Here is a 7,491-nt window from a genome sequence, read left to right as displayed (position 1 = left end):
ATGATACATGTTAGCTTAATCTAACCATGATACATGCTATTTAAATCTAACCATGATAAATGATAGTTTATTGTTAGTTTAATGTAACATGATAGAGTTCACAGTTCAATGTAACCCTTACCTCCCAGGACTATGATTGATATTATTAAACGTATCCATCCTATCATTATGAACTGCTCCATATATTCTAATCATGTAGAATCAGTTTAACCAGTTCCTGGTTTCCACTCTGAATTAGCCTCTACACAGAAGAACATCTTGACAGACTGAGTACGTGTAGGGAGACGGCTGCCATTATCGTCGTCAAACAAGGACAGAAGTATTTCTACCATTTGTCCCTGCTCTGTTGTCATGACGACACAGTGAGCTATGTTATGAACGCCACTGAGCTGACGTTATGCTGGCCACATCGCCCAAACTGTGAGAGTAGTGTCTTATATACATGGATAGCTCCATTCTATAATATAATATCTAGAGGATGTTGTTCAGTAGGTCTGCCACTCTGGTCCCTCTGATAGGCTCTGACTCTCTTGTACAATTAGATTAAATGTTTTGAGTCACAGCGATATCATTTGGCTTGGTGTGAGTCAATAACCCTTGCAAATCACTGGATATTAATAAGTAAGCTGTTACTCATGAACACAATGAAACATGTTGAATAAGAACTTACCAGTTAACTCCAAATCCAGTTTCAGTGATTCCATTTTCTATAAGATAAAAATGTAAATAAATAGCAACATTGGGTTCATTAAAGGTCATAATCTAACAACTCGACAAAGATGTATGCTTTCCAACCAGAGATAAAAACACACTGGACCAAATATATACAAATATACACAGGGCATATAAAGCTGCACCATCCCCACACCTCGGATTATCTGATCATATTTCCTTGACACTGAATCCATCTTATAAACCAGTTGTTGTAGAACCAAACCAGCTGTGAAGACAGTACAGGTATGTAGTGAGGAAGCTGTTACATCACTACAGGTCTGTTTTGGGAGCACAGTATGGGAGGTATTTTCTCAGGGAGCCAACTGTGAGGAGTACACCTCTAACGTCCTGGACTACATTCAGTTTATCACCGAGACAGTGCTGCGCACCAGAACCATCAAGGTGTTCCCTAATCAGAAACCCTGGTTTGACGGTAATGTGAGGTCGCTGCTCAGGGCGAGAGATACTGCCTTCAGGTCGGGGGACAGGCTGGCCTATAGAACTGCCCGACAAGACCTACAAAAGGGCCTTAAAGGGGACACATCATACCACCAGGTGTGAGTGTGATTAGCCATTACAAGCAGGTTGGAAAATATGCAGCATTGGGACATCACAGGCGGGCGTGTCCACCTAGATGTGTGCTGGATAGATCAGTCGACCAGCCTACCCAGTGGACTGTAGCAAACGTTGCTCATCTGTCCATCACACATCTAGTTGGACACGCCCACCTGTGATGTCACAATGCTGCACATTTTGAAAACGGCTTGTAATGGCTAATCACACTCACACCTGGTGATATGATAGGTCCCCTTTAAAGAGGTCAAAGGCAAGTACAGACAGCGCATTGAGGGTCACTTTGAAAAAAAGGACCCCAGGAGCATGTGGTAAGAAATCAAAACTCTATCTGACTACAAATATAAGACCACACTGGTTAGCGAGGAAGAGGAGCAGACACACACAATTCAGCGCCAACAGGTGAGGTCCACCTTGAGATAGATTGACCCCAACAAGGCTGCTGGCCCTGATGGGGTGTCGGGCCGTATACTGAGGTCATGTGCCGACCAGTTAGCAGGAGCTTCTACAGACATCTTCACCCTCTCTCTGCAACAAGCTGCAGTTCCCACCTGCCTTAAGACCACTACCATCGTCCCTATCCCCACAAATTCTGCATTCCCTGCCTCAATGACTCCCGCCCAGTCGCCCTCACCCCAGTAATCATGAGGTGCTTTGAGCGGATGATACTGGCGTACATCAGAGACCGCCTCCCTGTGGACCTGGACAGCCACCAGTTTGCCCATCAGGCCAACAGATCCCCAGAGGACGCTGTCTCCATCACACTCCACACAGCCCTGTCCCCCCTGGAGTACCCCAACACATATGTAAGGATGCTCTTTGTGGACTTCAGCTCTGCCTTCAACACCACAATCCCCCATAAACTGGTCCTCAAACTCATTCATCTTGGTCTCCCCACCTCACTCTGCTCATGGATCCTGGACTTTGTTTCAAACAGACCGCAGAATGTCAGAGTAGGGGATCTGACATCCTCAACTATAACCTTGAACACCGGTGCGCCCCAGGGGTGTGTACTCAGCCCAGCCCTCTACACCCTCTTCACCATGACTGCGTACCCATCCATTCATCCAACACCATAATCAAATGAGCTGATGACTCCACTGTGGGGGGGCTCATTAGTGACCACAGTGAGGGCCATTACAGGCAGGAGGTCCAACACATGGCAGAGTGGTGTGTGGATAACAACCTGGTCATAAACACCACCACAACAAATGAGATCCTTGTGGACTTTAGGAGGTCCAAGAGGACCACTCAGACCCCACTTACCATCAACGGGGAAGAAGTGGAGAGGGTGGTCTCTGTTAAAGTCCTGGGGACGTACAACACCAAGGACCTAACATGGGCTACTAACATCTCCAACCTTGTAAAGAGGGCCCAGAAGAGGCTCTTCTTTCTACTGAAGCTCCAACAGGCTGGTTTATCCTCACACCTGCTCATTCACTTTTATAGGAGCACAATTGAGAGCATCCTCTGCCAGGGCTGCAGTGTGTGGTATGCAGGCTGCACAGCGGAGAGCAGGAGGGACTTGGCCAGGGTGGTTAGGTCAGCAATAAAGATCATAGTAGCTGAGCTCCCAGACCTGGACTCTGTGTGTGCTGACCGCCTCAAGAGGAAGGCAAGGTCAATCAGCACAGATAAAACCCACCCTGGAGACACCTTGTTGGTCCCCCTCCCATCAGGGAAGAGGTACCGCACACTGCGGGCCCGCACCACAAGACTGAGGAACAGCTTTTCCCCAAGAGCTGTAGCCTCCATCACCCCCCCAACCCCCTAACAAAGCACTAAGGACAACTCTCCTCCAGGAGCAGTAGCTTCCAACCCCCACAACCCCCCTGCCCCGCCCCTCCACACACACACAACAGACTGGACTTGATGGGCACAATATGACCAGGGTGATGTTTGTGTGTGTGTGTGTGTGTGTGTGTGTGTGTGTGTGTGTGTGTGTGTGTGTGTGTGTGTGTGTGTGTGTGTGTGTGTGTGTGTATGAAATTAAACTGCAGTGCTAGAGACTGCATAACTGTATTTTGTTGTGTACTACAATGACAATTAAACTCCTTGAACCTTCACACATATTATTGTGTTCTTCTGTATCAAAACAGTAATAACACTTACCTCCCTATATTGATGGATAAATTCTGTTTAGAGATAAACAATACAGTAACATGTCAGGACAGCAGTCAATATCAATCAGCATAACCCTGATACATGTTATTTCAATGTAACATGATACATGTTAGTTTAATGTATCATGATACATGTTAGTTTAATGTACCATGATACATGTTATTTTAATGTAACATGATACATGTTAGTTTAATGTATCATGATACATGTTAGTTCGATCTAAACACAATGCATGTCAGTAGTTTAATGTTATCATGATACATGATAGAGTTTAAAGTAACAATGATAAATGTCAAAGTTTAAGAACTTACCAACAATCGTCCTCTTCTGTTTCTGTGTTTTCTTTTTCTATAAAATAAAAATGTAAATAAAATATCAACATCGGGTTCATTACAAGGTCATCATCTAATAACTTCACCACTGCCAGCTAGGGTCACAGATATTATTGTGTTCTGTATCAAACCAGTAATAACACTTACCCCTTCAAGTCGTTCCCACAATGCTATATAGAGATAAACAATACAGTAACATGTCAGGACAGCAGTCACTATCATTAGTTAGTCTAATGTCACCATGGTACTTACTGACTGCCCTTTATGCATACTGGCATGTAGGGCAGCAACTAAGGATCTCCATTCCCGTCTGTTTTGGGTCAGGTTATAACCATGATACATGTTATTAAAATCTATAGATTAAACTAACATCATGGTTATAACCATGATACATGTTATTAAAATCTATAGATTAAACTAACATCATGGTTATAACCATGATACATGTTATTTAAATCTATAGATTAAACTAACATCATGGTTATAACCATGATACATGTTATTAAAATCTATAGATTAAACTAACATCATGGTTATAACCATGATACATGTTATTAAAATCTATAGATTAAACTAACATCATGGTTATAACCATGATACATGTCATTTAAATCTATAGATTAAACTAAAATCATGGTTATAACCATGATACATGTTATTAAAATCTATAGATTAAACTAACATCATGATTATAACCATGATACATGTTATTTAAATCTATAGATTAAACTAACATCATGGTTATAACCATGATACATGTTATTTAAATCTATAGATTAAACTAACATCATGATTATAACCATGAAACATGTTATTTAAATCTATAGATTAAACTAACATCATGGTTATAACCATGATACATGTTATTGAAATCTATAGATTAAACTAACATCATGGTTATAACCATGATACATGTTATTTAAATCTATAGATTACACTAACATCATGGTTATAACCATGATACATGTTATTTAAATCTATAGATTAAACTAACATCATGGTTATAACCCTGATACATGTTATTTAAATCTATAGATTAAACTAACATCATGGTTATAACCATGATACATGTTAGTTTAATGCAGGCCTATTCAACTAGCGGCCCGTGGGCCAAATGCGGCCCCTCTTAAAGGCCCACTATGCAACTTTTTGAGCCAAAATTACATTAAGTATGCAGGTTGAGAGTTATGCTGATGGTTCTGCATCCATTTCTGGGTCGATTGGTGGGTGTGTCATTTACCCATGTCGCCTCTCCAGTGAAAAAGCGCACATGCAACTTGCTCTGTTCGGACCGACACAATCCGGATGTGACGCAGCGGATATCCTCGAAAATGTAGTCGGATTGTAGTTTCGAAAATGCTTTACGGCACAGACACACACCCAAACATGGCACCGGCTAGATATAAACAGCCAGTTGCGAGGCAATTGTTGCATTCATCATGGATAAATCGACTGATAAGGGACCCAAGAGGCGACCGTCGGTGGAACAAAAGAAGAATGGACCAGAAAAGAGATCAGACACGAGTGAAAGGGGAACTATGCAACTTTTTTGGCTTGATTTACCTTAATATAACAGGCTTATAGTCATTGCGATGGTTCTATTATACATTTTTGTTCAATTGTTCGTTGTTTCGACTCACCCTTGCGCATCTTGGCGGAGAAAAGGAATATGTTTCTGCCGGCGACCCGCCGCCCACTCTCGCGGGAGTCTCGGGTCTCGCGAAGTAACGAATTGCTTTACGGCACAGACCCCCAAACACGGAACCGGCTCGATATAAACACAAATCACTAAGGGATTGTTATATTCATCATAGATCAGCCGACTAAAAAGAGACAGAGAAACCCAATGTCGGAGGAACAGAAGAAGAGAAAAGGGAGACTGACCGGCAGAGAGGCCAGACACGAGTAAACGTTAGGCAAGCTTTTCAGGAATAGCGTGAACTGAAAGAAAAAGAAGACTGCAAATCAGACGCCGACTCGGCCGTGTTGCTTTTGAAATTGAAAGTACACTGGGGTGGCCTTTGTCTTCGTGGTATTCTTGATGTTGATAGTCTCTGTACAAATGTGTTTGCTCAACCATTTTGTTGTGAGCCCTGTAAAAATTGTTTTCTCGACCGTTTTGTTGTGAGCCCTGTATGTTTCTAGCTTGCTTGGTTGCAACCATATAAACACCTTTGTTTCCATGGGTGTTTTGCTGTTCGTCTGTCTCGTCCCCCAGATACAGACTGAATCCCCGAATCCAGGTTCTTGTTTATTTAGATTATTATGTTGGCCAAACCTCTTACACTGATTGTTCTGTTCAACCTAAGATAAAACAATTATAATCTAGGATAAAAATTCTACCCGTCAACTATAAAAAAGGATGGATTTATGTTTATTGCAATACAAATACACCCTTTTAAAAATGTATAACCTTGCCTACACTTTATGAACATCTACTTCGGACATGGCTCCACGCATTCGCCGGCTTCTTTGAAAACAAATGCACATGGCTCGCGTAGAAGTGCATGGGGAAGGGTCGTCAACGAGTTGTTACGACAGTGTTGTGAAATATCTACTACGAAGCTGTAGGGGGCGTTGTGTAGAGAAATGTGCGTGCCAAAACCAAGAAAACAGCGAAGAAATGCCCGAAGTGGGCCTTTCATTTTTTTCTGGCCCGCAAGAGGTTGCATGCAAAAAAAATAAAAAATGAAGGAGAAACATAGTTGCATGCAAATCAGGTTTCTGTGTGTAGCCGGTGATACTAGCCAGTATCAGTACCCCACAATCAGGAACTGGCATCACTTATTCTGACAATGTTTGGCTCAACCGATACGTGTGAGTCTAGCTTTTCTCATATGAATGCCATCAGAACAATGGCACTTTGCTCCATGACCTATGAGAAGCTGCATGAGTGTCTCAGGATGAGCCAAACTAGGCAAACAAGGCAGTGCAATCTTTCCCACTGACTCACTGGCTCAAAATGTCTCATATGTACAATAGTTCTGTTTTGTGATGATTCAAACAACATTGTTGAATTCTAAATACGTGTCCAAAATATGTGAGAACAAAATATTTTATAATTATACGATTAAATGTGAAGAAGGTAGGAATGCGTCTGACAAGTTTATTCCATGTAGTAGTACTATATATATTAAGTTAACACTACTTTAAGTACGATTTATTTGTAGCGAATCATTCACGTAGTTTTACTCTGTTTGGCCCATGAACCCCCAGTGGTTTTCCTTTTCGGCCCACTGGTTAAGGAGGTTGAATAGCCCTGGTTTAATGTAACCATGATACATGTTATTTAAATCTATAGATTAAACTAACATCATGGTTATAACCATGATACATGTTAGTTTAATGTAACCATGATACATGTTAATTGAATGAGTTGAATAATCTTAATGTAACCCTTACCTCCCAGGACTATGGTTGATATTATGAAACTTATCCATCCTATTATTATGAACTGCTCCATATATACTAATCATGTAGAATCAGTTGAATTAGTTCTTGGTTTCCACTCTGAATTAGACTCTACACAGGAGAACATCTTGACAGACTGAATAAGTGTAGGGAGACGGCTGCCATTATCGTGGTCAACAAGGACAGAAGTCTTTCTACCCTTTGTCTGTGTTGTCATGACGACTCAGTGATCTACGTTATAAACGCCACTGAGCTGACGTTATGCTGGCCACATCGCCCCAGCTATGAGAGTAGTGTCTTATGTAAATGGATAGCTCCATTCTATAATCTAATATCT

The sequence above is a fragment of the Gadus chalcogrammus genome, chromosome 1 (assembly GCF_026213295.1).
Source record: "Gadus chalcogrammus isolate NIFS_2021 chromosome 1, NIFS_Gcha_1.0, whole genome shotgun sequence".
NCBI lineage: Eukaryota > Metazoa > Chordata > Actinopteri > Gadiformes > Gadidae > Gadus > Gadus chalcogrammus.
Note: the sequence above shows the minus strand (reverse complement) of the source record.